Source organism: Podarcis bocagei (genome assembly GCF_964188305.1).
Source record: "Podarcis bocagei genome assembly, chromosome: 2".
Lineage (NCBI taxonomy): Eukaryota > Metazoa > Chordata > Lepidosauria > Squamata > Lacertidae > Podarcis > Podarcis bocagei.
Genome location: NC_138126.1, coordinates 51,419,261 through 51,438,071, shown reverse-complemented (window position 1 = coordinate 51,438,071; position 18,811 = coordinate 51,419,261). Strand labels below are relative to the sequence as shown.

Sequence of the window (18,811 nt, the reverse complement as noted above, 5' to 3'; positions counted from 1 at the left end):
GTTTGGAAATTGTTTTCATATAAGTTTTTCTTGTTCATATTTAAACAGCTGGGTGTTTTTTTTATTGTTGGTCACTGCAGAATGCTTCACGGGAAGCAATACCGGCGGCTATTTGGAAGCAGCAGGGGCAGCTTTCCGCCGTTGCTGGAGCAAATGTTCCCTCTTCCCAATGGGTGAGCCGGCCCCCCTGGCTCCAAAGCTGGTTGGCTAGGCAGCGTGTCTAGGAATTCTACCTTTTGTTACGGTGCCAACCAGGCTGCTTTGCCTTTCTGCACATGAAAGGGAATTGAACTGAATTGGGTGGGGTGGAGGGGAGAATGTTCCTACCGCTGCTGCTGACACAGTCAAACATCAAAGGGAGAAGAGCACAGTGTTTTGTTTGTGTGTCCAGAATAAAGAGAAATTGGCACTGAGAAGCTGGGGGTAAACATAGACACCTACAAGGGCTGCTTCTTCTTTTTGTTCCAAGGCTGAAATCTGTTGCTGTTCTTAGCAGAAGAATGCTGGGCAACAGGTAGTAAGTTTGCAATGGGAGCAATAGCTTCGGGACTCATTAACTTATTGTGCGCATGGCTGACTAATGTTATACGCAATATTATTACTGTTGCAATATGGAGATACAAGCGTTAGGAAGGATTAACACAATTGGGTCAAGGTTAATCCTAAACATGAAGTTAAACCCCATAGGAATGGAACTTTAAAGTTTGCATGCATCTCGCTTCTCTGATGGATCTATATAAGTCTACGAAATCCTCCAGCTTAAAAAATATGTGTGGTAAATCCCATTGGAATTAGTGGAACTTACTTATAACTAAACATAACATAGGATGTTATAAATTAAGTTCACCATTAAATGGATTTATATTTTTAGCTCAATTTTGACTATGATAGTCTCTGTTCTCTTTTTTCCTGCAGTGCTTTGGTATTATATGTCATCACAAAGAGTCTAGAGAAGTTTCCATCTGGTCAGTTTTTTAAATGTAGGGATAGAAATATGATTATATATCACTTCTATGGCAGGCTTTTCCTCCCACAAAAGCTAAGGAACCCTTGGAGATTCATTTCACAGTGACTGATGTGGAATACAAGTAGGCGTCTCAGACATTAATGAGCTCCATAAATTAATTATACATTTTGCAAGAGTTTCTCCTTTCAGTGGTTTTAAATAGGATACTCTTCAGTTTCACTGTCTATGGGTCTTTATCCATGAGCAAATAATTTAAGGTGTGCCTGTTCTACTATATTCCTCACAACTTCCATGTTAAAGTAATCTCACTTTTATGCTAAAAGTCTTAAAGCCTGAATCTATACATATTTTCTCAGATGTAACTCCAACTGAATTTAATGAGCTTACTCCTAAGTAACAGTACATGTTATGGTTGCCATATTTTGAAGAGCAAAAAAGAGGACACTATGACAACTCTCAGTTTGAATACCCCTACTATATGTAGGCTATAGAAGCTGTGATATATTGCTGAGGGGAGCAGGAGAAGAGAAGAGAAGAGAAGAGAAGAGAAGAGAAGAAGAAAGCAAGTCTTCAACTACCAGTTATGTCCATGTCTCATCCAGAAAGTACAGTCTGAGAGATTTTGGCAAATTTAAAAGATCTACCCAGACAGAAATTTTACCCTTGAAAAAGAGAACATGTACATTATGACCTTGATCATTTCATTTTTTAATGACATACCTTCTACAGAGTTAGTGTTTTCTTAATTGTTTTTACACGTATTTTCTGAAATGCATCTCATGGCTCTTTGGAGAAAATACGACTTACGCAGAACATCAAATAACTTTAGGCAAAGTTTAGCAGGTGTTTTCTTAAATAAGATGATTTTCAAGTGCTGCTCAGTTTCAAAAGTGGCAGCATGTGGCATGGAGAACAAAGGCCAAAGCTCCCTTCTGCATGGAAGGAAGAGAGCATCACAGTCCTTTGCATCACAGATAAATTAAGTCCCATTGCAATGACTCATGCCATTGGTGGAGAACCTTCAGCCAGGGAGCCAAACTGGGCCCACAAGACCTTTTATTTGGATTACCAAGTCATTTTGGCCAACAGACCTGCCCTGTCATCATAACATGAGGTGACTGACAGGTGATGGCCAATGGGAGTTGGGGGACCTAAGAATTTGGCTCACCCGCTGAAGCTGGTTCCTGACATATACAATGGCAGCAAGCTTTTAATTAATACCTTGTGTTTTATTGTCTATGGATTACTACAAATCTAATTACTGTGGGGAGAGGTTTCATGAGAATAAACTTAACAATATGAAAATATTTTACCTTGGTGCTTAGTTTAGAATGACACAATCTAGTTTTTCCTACTATGTGAGTGTGTCTATATTTACACAGTACTTCACCACTCCATGCATGCTGATCTGACTTAAGAGATAGATAAACAGACACTCACATTCTTATTACATAGGCTCATGAATAAACACTGCTGTGTTGAACTGTCTGTCAGATAACTATATGTTTCAGAGTAACAAACCTTCTATTGGATTATGCCTACCATTGAGGTGCCCATAAAGAGGAGAGAATTTTCTAAAGAGAAGGAAGAACTGGTTCAACCAGTTCCAGGACAGCATCTGCACAGGAGCCTCCTGGACAGCTGGAACGAGGACAAGAGCTGTTCATATGCAACCTGCTTCTTCCTTCTCCTCAAGTGCCTTTTTTCTTCCCTTGATTAACACCAGGGAAATGTTCTGCAGAGACAGTTCTTCAAGAAAATGGGTATCTGAGATGGCTAAGAAACTAGACACCCAATTCTTTAGATGCCACCATATTCTTTCTCTAGCTATCACCCTAAGCAGTACTTAAGTTCCATGAATAGCCTCTTTTGAGGGACTTTAATTTTACCCACCAGAAAAGCTGCTATCAAAATATCCTGGTTCTTAATAAAGCCCACCCTGTTCAATGCACAGTCAGAGTTGCGGGAGCCCGTAAACAATGAAATGTGCCTTCAACCATAGACTAATATCTTCAAGAAGTCTAAAAGAAGTATGATGTTCCTCTCCAAGCTAAAGTTCATTTAAAAAGAGCCAATCTGAAAAGCTCTAATTTCCTTGCCTTTATCTATATTTCTGCAGCTGCTTTTGTTCTATTTGTGAGGTTAATTAGTAACTAGTCTCGAAAGGCAGTTTATAATTTGAAACACACTATCATTGCTATAAAACATGCCCAGACCTTTATTACATTTGGGAGGAGTGTGAATCTATTTATGGATAAGCAAAATGATCTGGAGGGTGTATCCAGCAATCCAAACCTTCCTTTAAAATTAACGTTTTGTTTCAACATGATCTGACACACAAGTAGTACCTGTATGTATGATGTATGACATATACATCTCTCTCTCTCTCTCTCTCTCTCTCTCTCTCTCTCTCTCTCAGCAACAAAATGGAGCATTTCCTTACTAACACAGGTTGATATAAATGCTTTTATAAGGATAACTGAAATAATGGTAAAATACCACTAATATAGGCAGTATTTGGCACTATTGTACCGCAAAGAGAGAAATGTAATTTCCACTTCTGCCTCCAGTACTCAGTGGCGTAGCGTGGGGGGTGCAAGGGGGGCCAGCCGCACCGGGCGCAACATCTGGGGGTTAGGGTTAGGGGGCGCAAATCCACGGGTTAGGGGGCGCAAATTACTTGCCTTGCCCTGGGTGCTGACAACCCACGCTACGCCACTGCCAGTACTGCATAGTTCTTCAGAAACCTCCAAACCATCAGGACTTTGTGGAAGGGATTCAAGAACATGCTGGCAAATGTAGCTTCCTGCATTTAAAGTGGATTGAAGTGCTTTGTCACCCTAGTGCAACAAATCATGTTTTAGAAAAAGAAAGGCTTTTGGAGTTAGGAAAGTGATGGGGAAATGCATTGGAAAGTGTAGAATGAAGAAATACATAAACACTCCACAAACAAATCAGGATGAATATTCATTGTCATATAATCTCCCTGGTAACAAATCAGAAGGAAGGTTCAAAAAAGAATGGATTTAATCTAAGCTCTGCATCGGATTTGGGACAACAAAATCAGGATGAATGCTCAATGTATTGGCTGTCTGGAGAAGCACTATACCACTCTGTGCATTCTAGCCATACAAAAGTCAGAGGTTTTTATTCTTGCCACACACACATCCTCCTGTTTTAGATTAACAGCATTCCCACAATGATTCCTTATTTAGAGCTCTACTTTGGAGCTTTGATGGGGTTTGTTGTGGCACATGCAATAACTTAGCTGGATACAGCCTAGTATATTATTATCGTTGTGGTCATTATTAATGATAGAACTTACATATTATTATTATTTATTTGATTTCTTACCTACTGTCAGGGAACTGCCATCGGAGGAACAGGTGGTGGAGGGGCTCAGGGAGGAAGAAAGAGACTCAACAGCTGAAGCAGGAACCAGCAGGGGGAGGAGTGGATCTCTGAGGGAATGCGAGCAGGAGGGAGGGCTCAGAGACGCTTCCAGCGAGAACAGTGGGGAGGTATCTGAGGCTCCCATTGGGAGACCCACGCCTCGCCGGAAACTGTCACGCCGTGAGTCCAGGAGACGCGTTTCCGTTAAGGAGCTTCTTTGCTGGAAACGCTTCCGCAGACAGCCACTGTCAGACTCTACGAGTGACTAGAGCAGACATGTTTGAGGAGCTCTGTCACACACAGAGGTTTGTGGAGCCGCACAAACTCTGAGGGAGCACGATTTTACGCACAAGCAGCTAATCATCCCATTACACCTACCCTTCACGCTAAGGTCCCAGGGCAGGTGGCAACAATTTAAAATCCTAAAACAATTTAGAACACATTACAATCATGGAAATAGGGCAGGTCCTGAAAACATGCATTTGATGCGTCAAAGGCCAGGGCTTCTCATGTTCTTTCTTTGTTAAGCTTCCTTTTCCAAGTGGTTTTATAGACAAAAACACACATACACACACACACACACACAAAGTGTAGCCATAACCTGCTAAAGATATGCCCCCCTGGGTTGCTTGGCAGCTGAATAATATTCGTCATGTGGCAATCTGGGAGAGGGCTTGTGGCAGTGTCCTGTCCTTGGAATGCCCTTCCCTCCAACAAACAGTCAGTGAACCTTTGCTAAGCTAGCCAAAGAAACATCTTTACACCCAGACTTGTGGTTGAGGCCTGCATTCTTCTATACGCTGCTGTCTGAACTGTGAATAAGTTCTGTTCGTTTTAATGGACCTCGCCCTGTTATCGTTTACTTAGTGGAGAACAGGTGATAAATCCTTTTTAATAAATAAGAGGAAATAAATAGCCTGAGCACGGTGCAAGAGTTCACATAGTCCTTTGATCAGCTTCTAATAACGAGAGGGGTAATTTAGAAGTTCACGCTAAAGGTATTTGCTGCTGGCAAAATGGCATTTGCTGAGGTGGAATGAAGTGGTTCTTTTAAAACACATGATTGCAGTAGGCAAGATGTATTCTCCTTTTTATGGACTATTAAAGTCGCTGGCCTATGACACCGAGGGCCTGAGAATTAAGAAAGCCTTTGAAAACCAGAATTCCAGTCAGCCAAAGTCACCTGACCATTGAAGAAAGCCACTGTGTGGGACACGGTGACCAGACTGCCAGCCTTGAATGTGAGCGAGCCCAGGCTGAAACCACGGCTTCTCACAGGCACAAACCTCAGTGGGTGGCCTTTGGCTAAAGCGGCCTCCTGCGTTAATTGGGAAGGCAAAAAGAGGGAACTCTGTGTACACCAGCGGAGGAAGGGAAGGATATAAATGCGAGAGATAAAAGAGAAGCCCTCATTCCGCATATAGCTAAAGGCTGCAGTCTAAAAGATCATATGCACACCATCTGCTGCTCCACCAAACACCTCTGCTCGGAGCAGCTGCCTCCCTCAGAACCACCCAAATGAGGCTTCCTTCTATTTGGAATCATTTCAATAATTTGGATTCATTTCAATAATAAATACATGGCTGTGGCGGCTGCAAGAGAGATTTTGGATTGTATATTGCATTAAAAAAATAAAAGTTCTTTCTCTTTCTTTTAGGGATCTGAACTAATAAAAGAAACTCCAGCCTACAGTATGTTTAAAAAAACAGCTTGGAGATAAAGTGTGAACGCTGCGAAGAGCAATCTTCGCTTTAAGTTTGGGGGAGTTAAAAACAACAACAACCGTGGGGTGTTGTTCCTGGGAGGCAGATGCGGGGGAAACTTTCAGGGGGAAAAACTCCTGTTACTTATGCAGATGGGACATACATGCCTCCCTGGATTGCAGCCAACCAAGTCAGCTCTGGTAAAAACATAATTCTAAATTTAGCTTTGGTTGTAAAGAATTAGAACAAGGATCAAAGGAAATAGCAGTTAAATTTGGTCCCTTTCCCTTCCTTCTCAGGCCATATGATCTGTGCTTTCCATCATTGGTTACATGGGAATGGGGCATCGTGGGTGACTTTTGAGGCCAAAATGGCTACCTTTCGGCTTGCCCCCTCAAATTTTATTGGGATATGTGTGTGAAGACCCCTCAGCCCCTACGAGTTGGCTCCTATGTCTGAGTCCTATTTCCCAGGACCCCTTTCCTGCAACCCAGCACTAAGGAATAAACAAGAGAAAGAAGCTTTGGATTTTTTGTTTCCCAAACCCAGTGGACACAGAACTTATAAAACCTTGTAAAACATTCCTCCTCACATCTCAAGGGATAGCATTAATGACCATGCAGTCAGTACATGGGTAAAGATTTTAGTGAGAAATCCCAGAAAATTGCCTTTGGAAACCAAAGAAGTGAAATGTCAAAACATAAAAGAATTTTATTAGGGGAAAGAGGGGAAAGGAAAGTCAACCATTCCTTTCACACACTTGGGTTTGCAAAGAAAATCAGTCTAGCCTAGCTTGCTACATTGTTAGCTGCTTGGGTAGAATCTTGGGTTCCAGAGCACGTGCAGAGTTCCTTGCAGAAGAGAGATGCAGAAAGAAAAAGAACATCTTTGGGTCCCTTGTCAGTTGTTTGTTTGTTTGTTTGTTTGTTTGTTTGTTTGTTTGTTTAACAATACCTAAGGTTGTATCCAGTTCTGCCATTCTGCTCATGCAATGGACTTCCTTTTTTTTTTTATAAAATTTTTATTGGTTTTACAAGATTTTTTAAAGAACAAACAAACACTTAAAAAGACAAACATACACGTATAATTTCATAACGTATTTTCATAAACCTCTTTTCTTGGACTTCCCCATACCCCCCCTTTCTGCATCCTAATGCCCATAATTTCATAGCAACTCCCAATTGTTACTTTCCAACCTCTGTCATCTTAGTCCTCTTTATGTTCTAGCCTTATATCACTGTACCCCTTTGTTTCTGAAAACCATAACATTTTAGCATTCATTAAGTTTATAGTAGTCCTTAAGATAACTTTTAAATTTCCTCCATTCTTCTTCCACCGTCTCTTTTCGTTGGTCACGGATTCTGCCTGTCATCTCGGCCAGTGTCATATAGTCCATCACTTTCATCTGCCATTCTTCCAGCGTGGGTAGATCTTGTGTCTTCCAATACTTTGCAATGAGTATTCTTGCTGCTGTTGTAGCGTACATAAAAAAAAAATTCTATCCTTCTTTAACACCAATTGGCCGACCATGCCCAAGAGGAAGGCCTCTGGTTTTTTAGAGAAAGTACATTTAAGTACTTTTTTCATTTCATTATAGATCATTTCCCAGAAAGCCTTTATCTTCGGGCATGTCCACCAAAGGTGGTAGAAGGTACCTTCAGTCTCTTTACATTTCCAACATTTGTTATCGGGCAAATGATAGATTTTTGCCAGCTTGACTGGGGTCATGTACCACCTGTAAACCATTTTCATAATATTTTCCTTTAAGGCATTACATGCCGTAAATTTGATACCGGTGTTCCATAACCATTCCCAGTCAGCTGACATGATGTTATGACCAATATCTTGTGCCCACTTAATCATAGCCGATTTGACTATTTCATCCTGTGTATTCCATTTCAGCAACAAGTTATACATTCTAGATAAATTCTTGGTATTGGGTTCTAACAATTCAGTTTCTAGTTTTGATTTTTCCACCTGGAAGCCAATTTTCCTGTCCTGTTTAAAAAACTCCATTATTTGGTGATATTGAAACCAATTTTGTACTTTATGTTTCAATTTCTCATGACTTTGTAATTTGAACTTATCTCCATCCTGTTCCAAAATTTCCCAATACTTCGGCCATCCGACCTCCATATTGAGTTTCTTCACTGCCTTGGCCTCCACTGGTGACACCCATCTAGGGGTTTTATTTTCCAACAGATCTTTATATCTTATCCAAACATTGAACAGTGCTTTTCTAACAATGTGATTTTTAAAAGTACTATTGACTTTGTCATACCATAGATATGCATGCCAACCAAAAGCATTATTAAAACCTTCCAGATCCAAAATGTTCTTGATATGCCTACAAGAAACTCATATAACCAGAGCCCACAGGAGACTACTCACAAACAAAAGGTTAGGACAAGAATTTATTTCATCAGATAAAGTTAAGAAAAGAGGAGTGGTAATATATGTGAAAGAGAAATGGGCCCCAAAAATGATATTCAAAGATGAACAAGGGAGATACCTGGCAGTGGAGATACAAGTACAAGGAGAAAAATTTTTAGTTGTTGGAATCTACGCACCAAATGAAGGTAAATCCGACTTCTTTAAGAGACTTCATGAAACCCTGACGGACTACTTGGACTACAATATGATAATCATGGGAGACATGAATGGTGTGGTCTCCACTAATATGGACAAGGCACAAAGACTAACAGTCAGTAAGGAAGGGAGACTTCCTAAGACTTTCTTTGAAATGACGGAAAATATGGACTTGATAGACATATGGAGAACAAGGAACCCTCTGGAGAGAGAGGGAACCTTTTTCTCCCAAGCTATGATGACCTGGACCAGAATTGACCAAATTTGGATTACTAGTGGCATGGCTCCAAAGATTAAGAAAGTGGAAATCTGCCCAAAAACTTGCTCCGACCATAATGCCGTGAGGATGGAGATGAAACTTACAACAACTGGTCAATTTAGATGGAGAATGAATGACACCCTCTTTCGAGATAAGGAGATTCTCACGAAGGCCCAAAAGACTCTAAAAGACTATTTTGAAATAAATTTGAGGGCCGACGTGGAGAAAAGAGTGATCTGGGACGCAAGCAAAGCGGTGATGAGAGGCTTCTTGATTCAACAAAATTCAATAAAGAGGAAAAAACAAAATGAGAAAAAAGAAAAGATCTTGGAAAAGATAAAGGAAGGAGAGAAAAAATTAAGAATAAAACCAAAGTCCCAGGAGATCTTAAGAGAGATTAAGTTATATCAAACACAATATATGTATGGATTACAAAAAATCTCTCATCAGAGTAAGATGGATCTGAACCAGAGAATATCAGAACAAGAGATAGAGGCTGCCATTCAGAATATGCAATTGGGCAAATCTCCAGGACCAGATGGACTGACTTCCAGGTACTACAAATCGCTGAAGGAATGGTTGACTCAACCACTAAAAGAAGTTTGTAACGAGATTCTTGAGGGAAAAAAGGCACCTGAATCGTGGAAAGAAGCATATATTTCACTCATACCAAAGTCGGAGACTGAAAAGACCCAACTTAAGAACTACCGCCCAATATCATTACTTAATGTGGATTACAAAATTTTTGCAGACATTTTGGCAAGAAGATTTAAAAGAGTGTTGATGGAGAAGATTCATAAGGACCAAGCAGGCTTTCTCCCTAAAAGACACCTAGCAGACAATGTAAGGAATGTAATAGACATTTTGGAAAAGCTAGAGGTGAATATAAACACTAAAGCAGTACTGATTTTTGTGGACGCGGAGAAAGCCTTTGACAATATTTCTTGGAGTTTTATGATAAAGAATCTTCATGGGATGGGGGTAGGTCAAGGTTTTGAAAATGGTATGGCTGCAATATATTCTGAACAAAAAGCTAAATTGATTGTAAACAATGTAGTGACTGAGGAACTTAAGATAGAAAAAGGAACACGACAGGGGTGCCCAATTTCCCCATTACTTTTTATTTCAGTTCTGGAGGTGTTGCTGAATATGATAAGGAATGACCAGCAGGTCAAAGGTGTGCAGGTCGGAGCTAAACATTACAAGTTAAGAGCATTTGCAGATGACCTAGTATTGACTCTACAAGAGCCAAACATTAGTACGAAAAAGGTTTTAGAAATAATACAACAGTTTGGCCAGGTAGCTGGATTTAAGTTGAATAAACAAAAAACCAAAGTTTTAGGAAAAAACCTAACAGATATGGAAAAGGAGAAATTCCAAGAGGAGACAGGGTTGACAGTGGTTAAGAAGGTGAAGTACTTAGGGGTTTACTTGACATCTAAAAATGTGAATTTGTATAAGGATAACTATGAAAAATGTTGGTCAGAAATTAAAAAAGATCTAGAAATATGGTCAAATCTGAAATTGTCAATGCTAGGCCGAATTGCAGTGATTAAAATGAATGTATTGCCTAGAATGCTATTTCTGTTTCAGAACTTACAGATTCTTGACAAAATGGAATGTTTCAAGAGGTGGCAGAAAGACATATCGAAATTTGTCTGGCAGGGCAAAAAGCCCAGAATTAAATTTAAAATATTGACAGACGTTAAAGAAAGAGGGGGTTTTGCCCTGCCGGACTTAAAATTGTATTATGAGGCAGCAGCTTTTTGCTGGCTGAAAGAATGGATGCTCCTCGAGTACACATGCAATGGACTTCCTGCCTGCTCAGCTGCCTCTGCCACCAGTGGAGAAGCAGTGCCAGTTTCCTGTGAGATCTTGCAGAAATCTCACGAGATCTCACCAGAACCCACTGCCACCACCACTTTCCAGGCACTGCCACACAACCCAGGTATGGTAGGCTTCACAGGGGGCGGGACAGGGTAGTGGCATTTTCCCATTTTGCCTCAGGTGGCAAAACAGGACATTCCCTGCCCTCAACAGATTGTAGCACATCAGGCCTCCTGGATCTTCACTTCCCCACTGTTTCTTGTTCTCACAAGATACAAGAGCCATGAAGGGAGAGTGGTGTGTGGAATGAGAATTGAGTGAGAAATCTTACCACCAGTTTCCCCTGGGATGTTAAATGCATGTGAAATAATTCTGCATACTTTAAGAATATAACAGAAGACAAAAACGGTACACTGTGTGTGTGTGTGTGTGTGTGTGTGAGAGAGAGAGAGAGAGAGAGAGAGAGAGAGAGAGAGAGAGAGAGATTTGGGGTCGCAAAATGTTGATTGAAGACAAGTCTATGCCCCCTGCCACTCACTTTTTGATTGTCTCCAGTAGGCACAGCCTTTCACAATCTACATTGGCTGTTTCGTTACATGTCCTTACATGTAATGTGTAATACAGACCTTAGGTTTGGTAAAAATAAAATAAAATAAAATAAAAAGCAATGCTTGCCCCCATTTTCCTTCTCTGAAGCACAAAGGCTGAAATGTTCCTTTTGCTGCCTCAGGGCTGCCATTGCTTCCATCAGCAGCAACATTTGCCAAGCATTGTGTCACGAGCGAATTAAGCTGTGCTAAAGGTTATTGATTTTAAACCAGTTGTCTTTTTTAAAAAAAAAAATTATTAAAAGAAGGACGATGGCAACGCGTTGGTTTTTAATAAGGCTCCCCCCCCTTCTCTGCTCAAACCAACAAGGCCAGATTAGTTAAATAAATGGTGAGATGAATTGTTGCCTAGTTCCATTTCATTCCTTGCTATTTAATGAATTATTAATCTTAATAACAGGGGATGCAAAGGACTGTTGGCAGCTTTCGCTGGAAGGTGTCGCAGTTCTCAGCTATCCCTGGTCTAATAATTAAATGGTAGCTTCTGGCACTGACTTGTACTTGAAGTAGAAAGTCCCAAGTTCAAAATATAGAAGTATAAAAAAGTGAGGTATGGGTAAGTGGGTGGGGGATACACAAAATTGACGGCTTTCATTCAGACTGGTGAGTTCCATTCACAGGTATGAGCACGCGAAAATACTCAAGCACACAACCACATAGTCCTGATTCTGGAATTGTAAGTGGGTTTTTAAAACCTCTCATATGTTACCACTTGTGCTTAAGGCTCATGGATTTCAATTGGATCACTATTAGGCCTGGGCAATGTACCCAGGACCGGTTTGAGGGCCAGAGCGCAATGGTGCCTTCACTTGATGGTATATTGAGAGTGGGGTTTGCCTGAGCCTGATTCTCCCCACTGCAAATGCCCAGTGTGTGGAGGGAAGAACAAGCTGCATTGTGAGGCACCAGGATCAAATTGCCCCCACTCCCACTGAGGGAGCTATAGTTCGCTATGGGTGCTGAGAGGTGTCAGAAGACCCCTATTCCCTCCCCACAGTTACAATTTCCAGAATGGTTTAACAGCCAGTCCCTCTTCATGGGAAACTCTGGGAACTGTAGGTCTGTGAGGGGAATAGGGGTCTCCTAACAAGTCTCAGGACCCATAGCAAACTACAGTTCCCATAATTCCTTGGGGACTGTTTAAAGTGGCACTAGAATGCATGTTGTGAAAAAAGCAGGTTCAAAGCTCCATTCACTGCAAAGCTCACAGTGCATGTGACCTCGGATTAATCACACAAGATTGTTACGAGGCTAGGAAGCGGTGGGTGGAAGACTTTGTGTGCTGCTTTCAGCTCCTCAGAAGAAAGTGGGCAGTAAATAAACAATGAGATTCCTCACCTCACCCCTGACTTTGGGTTGATGCAGTATTTGCCTTCTTACCATGCTGTATTTGTGCTGTCTTGTCTAAATACAGCCTAGCTGTCATATGAACCATGTCTGGCATATGAACCGTGATGATGGGGTAGGGAGAGTGGGGGGTGCATAGGAAAGAGCAAACTTCTTTTCTCCTCTGTTTGCTGACTTGAACCACGGCCAGATGAAGGGATCTGACCAAACCCCTTCCCTCATTCTTCTCGGTTTATTCAGGAAGCAATAATTTGTCAGCAATAATTTGTCACTGGCAAAATGACATAATTGAGGACCGTGCCAGCAAATTCTCTCCGCTTGTGAAAGCTGCAGACTGTGCTCTCTGTGTTACAGCAGCTTCTCAGGGTTCAGAGCGTTAGCATAAAGGGAGAGTCCATCTTATGAACACATGAGGTTTCCATTTAAGCTCTAATGATCTAACGAAGGATTATCTGGAAGAAAATCCGATTGTCTCGAGCCCTTCAGTGTGGTAGGCGTTGAGCCAATTAATCTAGTTTATGTGTATCCTCTTATTTCTTCCTTCACAGACTGGCTTCTTTTTTTAGAAATTGTGCAAAAGAGTGTTGGTTTTGACAACACTTGTGGTCTGAAACATGCTCAGGGTATCACAAACGCCACTGCGTCACTCTGCTTGTGCATGAGATAAAATGAAATAATATAACATGAATAGGTACTTACTAAACTAAAGCTTTGTCCTCCCTCTATTCTCTGTGTTAATCCATGTCATGTGGGGATGTATATGCAATCCTTTATTATGCTTATTCAGAAAAAAAGTATTGCTTTGCTCAGTGGAACTTATCTCTGGGTATGTTATTTTATTTATTTATCTAGGAGCTCAAGGAGGTATACATGGTCCCTCCCCCCATTTAATCTCCACAACAAGCCTGTGATCTAATAATAAGGTGAGAGAGGCAGTGACTGGCCCAAGGTCAACCAGTGAGCTTCATGGCCAAAGTGGAGATTTGAACCCCAGTCTCTTAGGTCCTAGTCTAACCCTCTAACCACACTGGTTCACACAAATGGACATATACAAAAAAAACCCAGCCTAAACATATTCTAAGGTAACAGTGGTACCCAATGGACATTCTCCAAACCTTAATGGTACCCTGCCCCTGCAATATATATTGTAGCATGCAGAGATAAATGCCTGTGATTATTATGGGCTGTGATTATTATTTCTTGGAAATTTATTTATTTTAAATAGTTACTACCTGCTCTTCCTTGCCAAGGCAATCCCAGAGAAAGGTATGTTAAAATAGTAGGCTTGTATCCACCCTAAATATAATTCTAGGCTCAGGCCTAGCCATATGCAGTTTGCTGGCTGGCCACATTATTTTGGCACCTAAAACCAAAACAACCAACCAACCAAAAAACCTACAAGCACCACTCCCTGGCAAGAAATTTACAGTAATAAGTAACGGACAATCTGCAGCCCTTTCATGACACCCCAGATCAGCTGCTTCACTCTTCCTAGTGGCAGGCCTGAACCTGATTTCAGTTCATTTCTTTACAATTCTGGAAGGGGATGCCAAGTTTGTAAGGTCCTGGGAAAGTTGCCATCTCCAGTCACACACATCCCAAGCTTTCCAAAGGAGAAAGAGGGGTGGGTGGGTGCGCACCAGGCAGCAGGATGGATGAGCAGTGATGACTGTGTGGTCTTCTCCCAGCTTGGTGCTGTAAAGAAAAGTAAATGGGCAAGGCGCTCACCAGCACCCCTATCTACAGCAGGGATGGTGAACCCGAGGCCCTTCCAAGGCTGCTGGACTCCAGCTCCCAGCATCCCTCACCATATTGGGTCCATATCCTCCAATATTTCTCTGATGAAAATAGGGATATCCTAAGGAAAAGTGGGACATTCCAGGATCAAATCAGAAACTGGGGTGGCTTCTGTAAATCCAGGACTGTCCCTGGAAAATAGGGAGATTTGGAGGGTCTGAGGTCTTGACATTTGCCTCTGCATTCTGGATGCCAAAGGAAGACCTGTCAGAAACTCTGCAGATTGCTAAAATTCACAGAGAAAGAAAACTGGCCATTTTTCTTTTCCATGTTAATATATTTCAATGCGTACAATTTTATACACTGCCCTTCAACTAACATTGAAGCTAATCTAAAAATAAAATGGCTGAGTGACAGAAAAAAGAGAGGGGTGGGGGAGGAAACTGGTTTGGCTGGTTAAAAGCAGGACAGATGAGCCTTGCAACATCTCCTTTCATAGCCTTCCTCTGACAAACAACTTGGCCATGATTTCGTTCTAGTGGGAAAAGCCAGTTTTATTATTTGTTTTACAACAAATTAAAATATACACTATGGCTATACAATGAAACAGATTATGCAACAGAAAAGTCAGAGCACAACAGTAAAAAATTAAATACATCCATAAAACTGAGACCAACACAGAGATCTACAGAGCATTCTCCGAGACCAACAGCCAGCCTATAACACAGTCAGAGGATTCCAAAAGCCCTTGGAAACAAAGCAGCCATTGTCAGGCATCTAAACACCACCAGGGGGGGAAACATCTCTATTAGAGGAGTCTCAGAGTTTTGGTACCACCACTGAAAAGGCCCTGCCTGCAGTAGTCATTCATTTCACTGCTAGACAATTTAGCCAAATGTATAGAATAAAGCTGTTTCATTTCCTCCCCGCCCCCCAAAGAAATACAGCCACAGGAGTTGGACATTTTGAGGAGATGAATGTTGTACGTTCCCCACTGGTTACCTTTCTTGTAAAATCACCACGTCTGTTTTCCACTCACCATGGTTTCCCATGCCAGACTTCTGAACTAGGCAGGGGAGCTCTCCAGACATGTCAGCAGTCCAAGAGTCTAGTGCTGAGCAAGAGAAGAGCTGTCCAGACAACTGCTAGGCTAAGAGCAGGTCTATGAATGCTGTTGTATTAGCAGCTTCCAGGAAGTAACTGAGGAAATGCTGCCCCATCCTCCCTGGCTCCTCCTCCCAAGCAAGACACTAACAAGGGAGTGCCTTATATTGCCATGTGAGTGCTGGGGCGGATAATGTCCTTCAATTTGTCAGTTTCCCTGTGTGTTATTCTCTTAGGGTATTGTCTTAGAGGTTACCTTTGGATCCTCTGCTTTCCCCTGCTCCTGGTTTATGCTAGGGACCCCTGGAAATTTCCTTCCAGGTAGAATCATATAAAGTTTTACATACTTGACATCAAGGCTGCAATCCTACACACACTGAATAGAGTGGGGCGTACTTCTAAAAACACATACAGGGCAATAAAGTAAGGAAACCAGGGAAGTGGTTAGATTAAAAAGAATGGTACACAGCATAAAAAGCATTAGTTCCAGTAAAACGGGTCATTCATAGCTTTCTGAAAATTCTTGATCAGCCTAGACAGCTGATCCTCACCCAGCAAGACGTTCCAGAGATGTGTTCAAAATGATTCATTTGCATTGCCTGAGAACGGTTGTGTGGGATACACACTATATTGCCATTTCCATGTAGCTGCTGGGAGACTGCGGTTGGCTGAAGGATAATGGCTTTGCTGAGATCACATAGCTGAGATAGATGAGCAGATAACATCTAGACAAATAAATCACAGTCTGTTCAAACATCCCACAGTCAGGAATGGAGGCAGGATTTCTGTTGTGGTGAATTATTCATCAGTTCCCTCTCCTAAGTCCATACCACCTGCCTAGGCACATAGGGCATAAAAAGACAACTCTGACTTGCTTCGTTAGTATTAAAATATAATCTTTTGCAAAGGAGGGAGCTTCGCATCAGGCTTAACACCACTGCCACAAAGCAGAAGCTCTGGGGGAAGAAATACGCCCATTCTTACTTCTCTCTTGTCCAGGGCGTACACACAAGCTGAATCGTGCTAAATATGTTACAGAGAAGGAATTCCCTGCCAATGCTTATGTACTGACCACTCTTCTGTATTGTTCTGTATTGTTCTGCAAACAGTGTATGTTCAGTGATCCCATAATCACAGCTGTGCTCATATTCCTACAGGTTGAAAAATTTCAAGTAGTGAGTTCATGAAGAATTGTGTTCAGTGTGGCCCTTCTGCACAGCCTGTACCATCACAAATTTCTGAGTTTCTTGTTTAAAAATCGCCCCCAAGGTTCCTAAACAGATGTTTTATTTCATTTTATTTCAAAAAAGCGGATTGGGGGAAAGTAAGACTGACGTGAAATGAGGGCACCATTCATTAACTCCCTAATACCCCTCCCAATTTGTTCACCCCAGTTTTGGTGGATTGGTGAGATTTACAAAATGGCAGTAGTTTGTGTCACTGTCTGAATTGGCTGCATGATGTCTCTACATAGCCAGATCTGATTGGCTACATGGTGTCATCACAAAGGCAATTCAGAATGCTGGCAAGGAACCTTGCCCTCAGTGGATCTGTCTTTTTATGCTAGACAGACACAAAAGGCAGCTATGCAAATCCAAGCCTGCAAAATTAGACTTAAGACTCTCAATTGGATGAGAGAGAGAAATGCATGTAAGTGCTAAAGTGTATACATGAATAAAATGCAACACTCATCCCACAAAAGGTCTGAACGTATAATAAAGATATGGATAAAGTTACTAAAATACAATACAACTGCTCCCACGCGCACACTTTAAACCAGGGGTCAGGAAACTTTTTCAGCAGGGGGCCAGTCTACTGTCCCTCAGACCTTGTGGGGGGCCACACTATATTTGGGGGGGAATGAACAAATTCCTATACCCCACAAATAACCCAGAGATGCATTTTAAACAAAAGGACACATTCTACTCATGTAAAAACACGCTGATTCCTGGACTGTCCGCGGGCCAGATTGAGAAGGCGATTGGGCCAGATCCAGCCCCAGGGCCTTAGTTTGGCTACCCATGCTTTCAACAATGTGATAAAAGCATTTAAAATGAATAAATATTTACTGCCAAATTCATTTTGTCTTGCATTATAAGTCTGTTTGAAGAGGTGTGCTGTTTGTCTGTCTCTGTTCACCCATCAGCCTGTGGTGGGGTTTAGGGGGTTGGATCCATAGTAAGAGAATACAGGTCAGCATTCGCTCTTCACAGTGTCTAATGAAGTGCAGGCCATGCCTGTTCCACTGCTTTTCATGCTTAAGGATCCAGCCATCTTGGGAGTTTAATACAGGAAAACAGTATGAACCTCATTGCAGCTTAGCATATTTCTGCTTATATTTATCCACACATGTTCCAACAACGGAGACCAAATTTATATGCAAGTAGGAATGGAAAGATCCGTCAATTTCAGTTCTCTCCATTTCCCTCCTGTTTTCCAGTCGTAAATTCCATTATCTGCTTTACTGCAGCAATTTGTATTTTTTTTTTTTAAGTTCTCATTACCTTTTAGTGCAGATTTTTCCTGAAAAACACATTTATGTATGCAGTTTTGACTAGCGTACACATTTTTGCAAGGAATTTCACCTAATATGCAGTGGTGCCTCGCAAGACAAAAAGAATTCGTTCCGCGAGTCTTTTCGTCTTGTGATGTTTTTCGTCTTGCGAAGCACGGTCCGTCGCAACTGCGCCTCTTCAAGCGGCTTTAAAAAAAAAGCGCAAGACGTTTTCGTCTTGCGAAGCAAGCCCATAGGGAAATTCGTCTAGCGAAGCAACGCAAAAACGGAAAACCCTTTCGTCTAGCGAGTTTTTCGTCTTGCGAGGCATTGGTCTTGCGGGGCACCACTGTAATGCATTTTTGTATTTAATTTTCATGAATATTGTTCAGTTTCTGTTAATTGGTTCTCGTGGGAAACTTGCAGATTCTAGCTTCACCAATTAACTCAAGCTGGTGTCAATTTACTCTTGGCAGAAAGCCCAGGTCTGCTTGACCTAGAAACTACTCACTCTGATTGGTTAACGAGCAGCACTCAACTCTGTTATCTAGGGATTGCTAGCACAGTTTGGTGTGAGGTGTGTTAGGAGTTAGAAGTGCTGTGCATGGTTTTGAGAGAGAAAGAGGATTTATTTTGCTTTTATTTGTATGCAGAAACTCTGCTGGTTTTATTTTTTCCTTTTTTAATAAATCCTGTAAGTAGTTATTCTGAGTCTAGCTGACTAGTCATTACTGCCGCAACTAGCTTCTTCGCTGTGCAGGAAAACTCTGCTACGTTTGGGCT

General features: G+C 41.6%; 1 long non-coding RNA gene across 1 annotated transcript; it reads right to left on the bottom strand.

Moving 5' to 3' along the window:
• Positions 1 to 3,432: 3,432 nt before the first annotated feature.
• Positions 3,433 to 14,504, bottom strand: LOC308580304. Its single transcript, XR_014004796.1, has 3 exons — positions 14,422 to 14,504; positions 3,687 to 3,807; positions 3,433 to 3,531 (listed from the first exon to the last, which is right to left on the bottom strand). It is a non-coding gene; the product is annotated as an uncharacterized lncRNA (long non-coding RNA).
• Between the last annotated feature and the right edge of the window lie 4,307 nt (positions 14,505 to 18,811).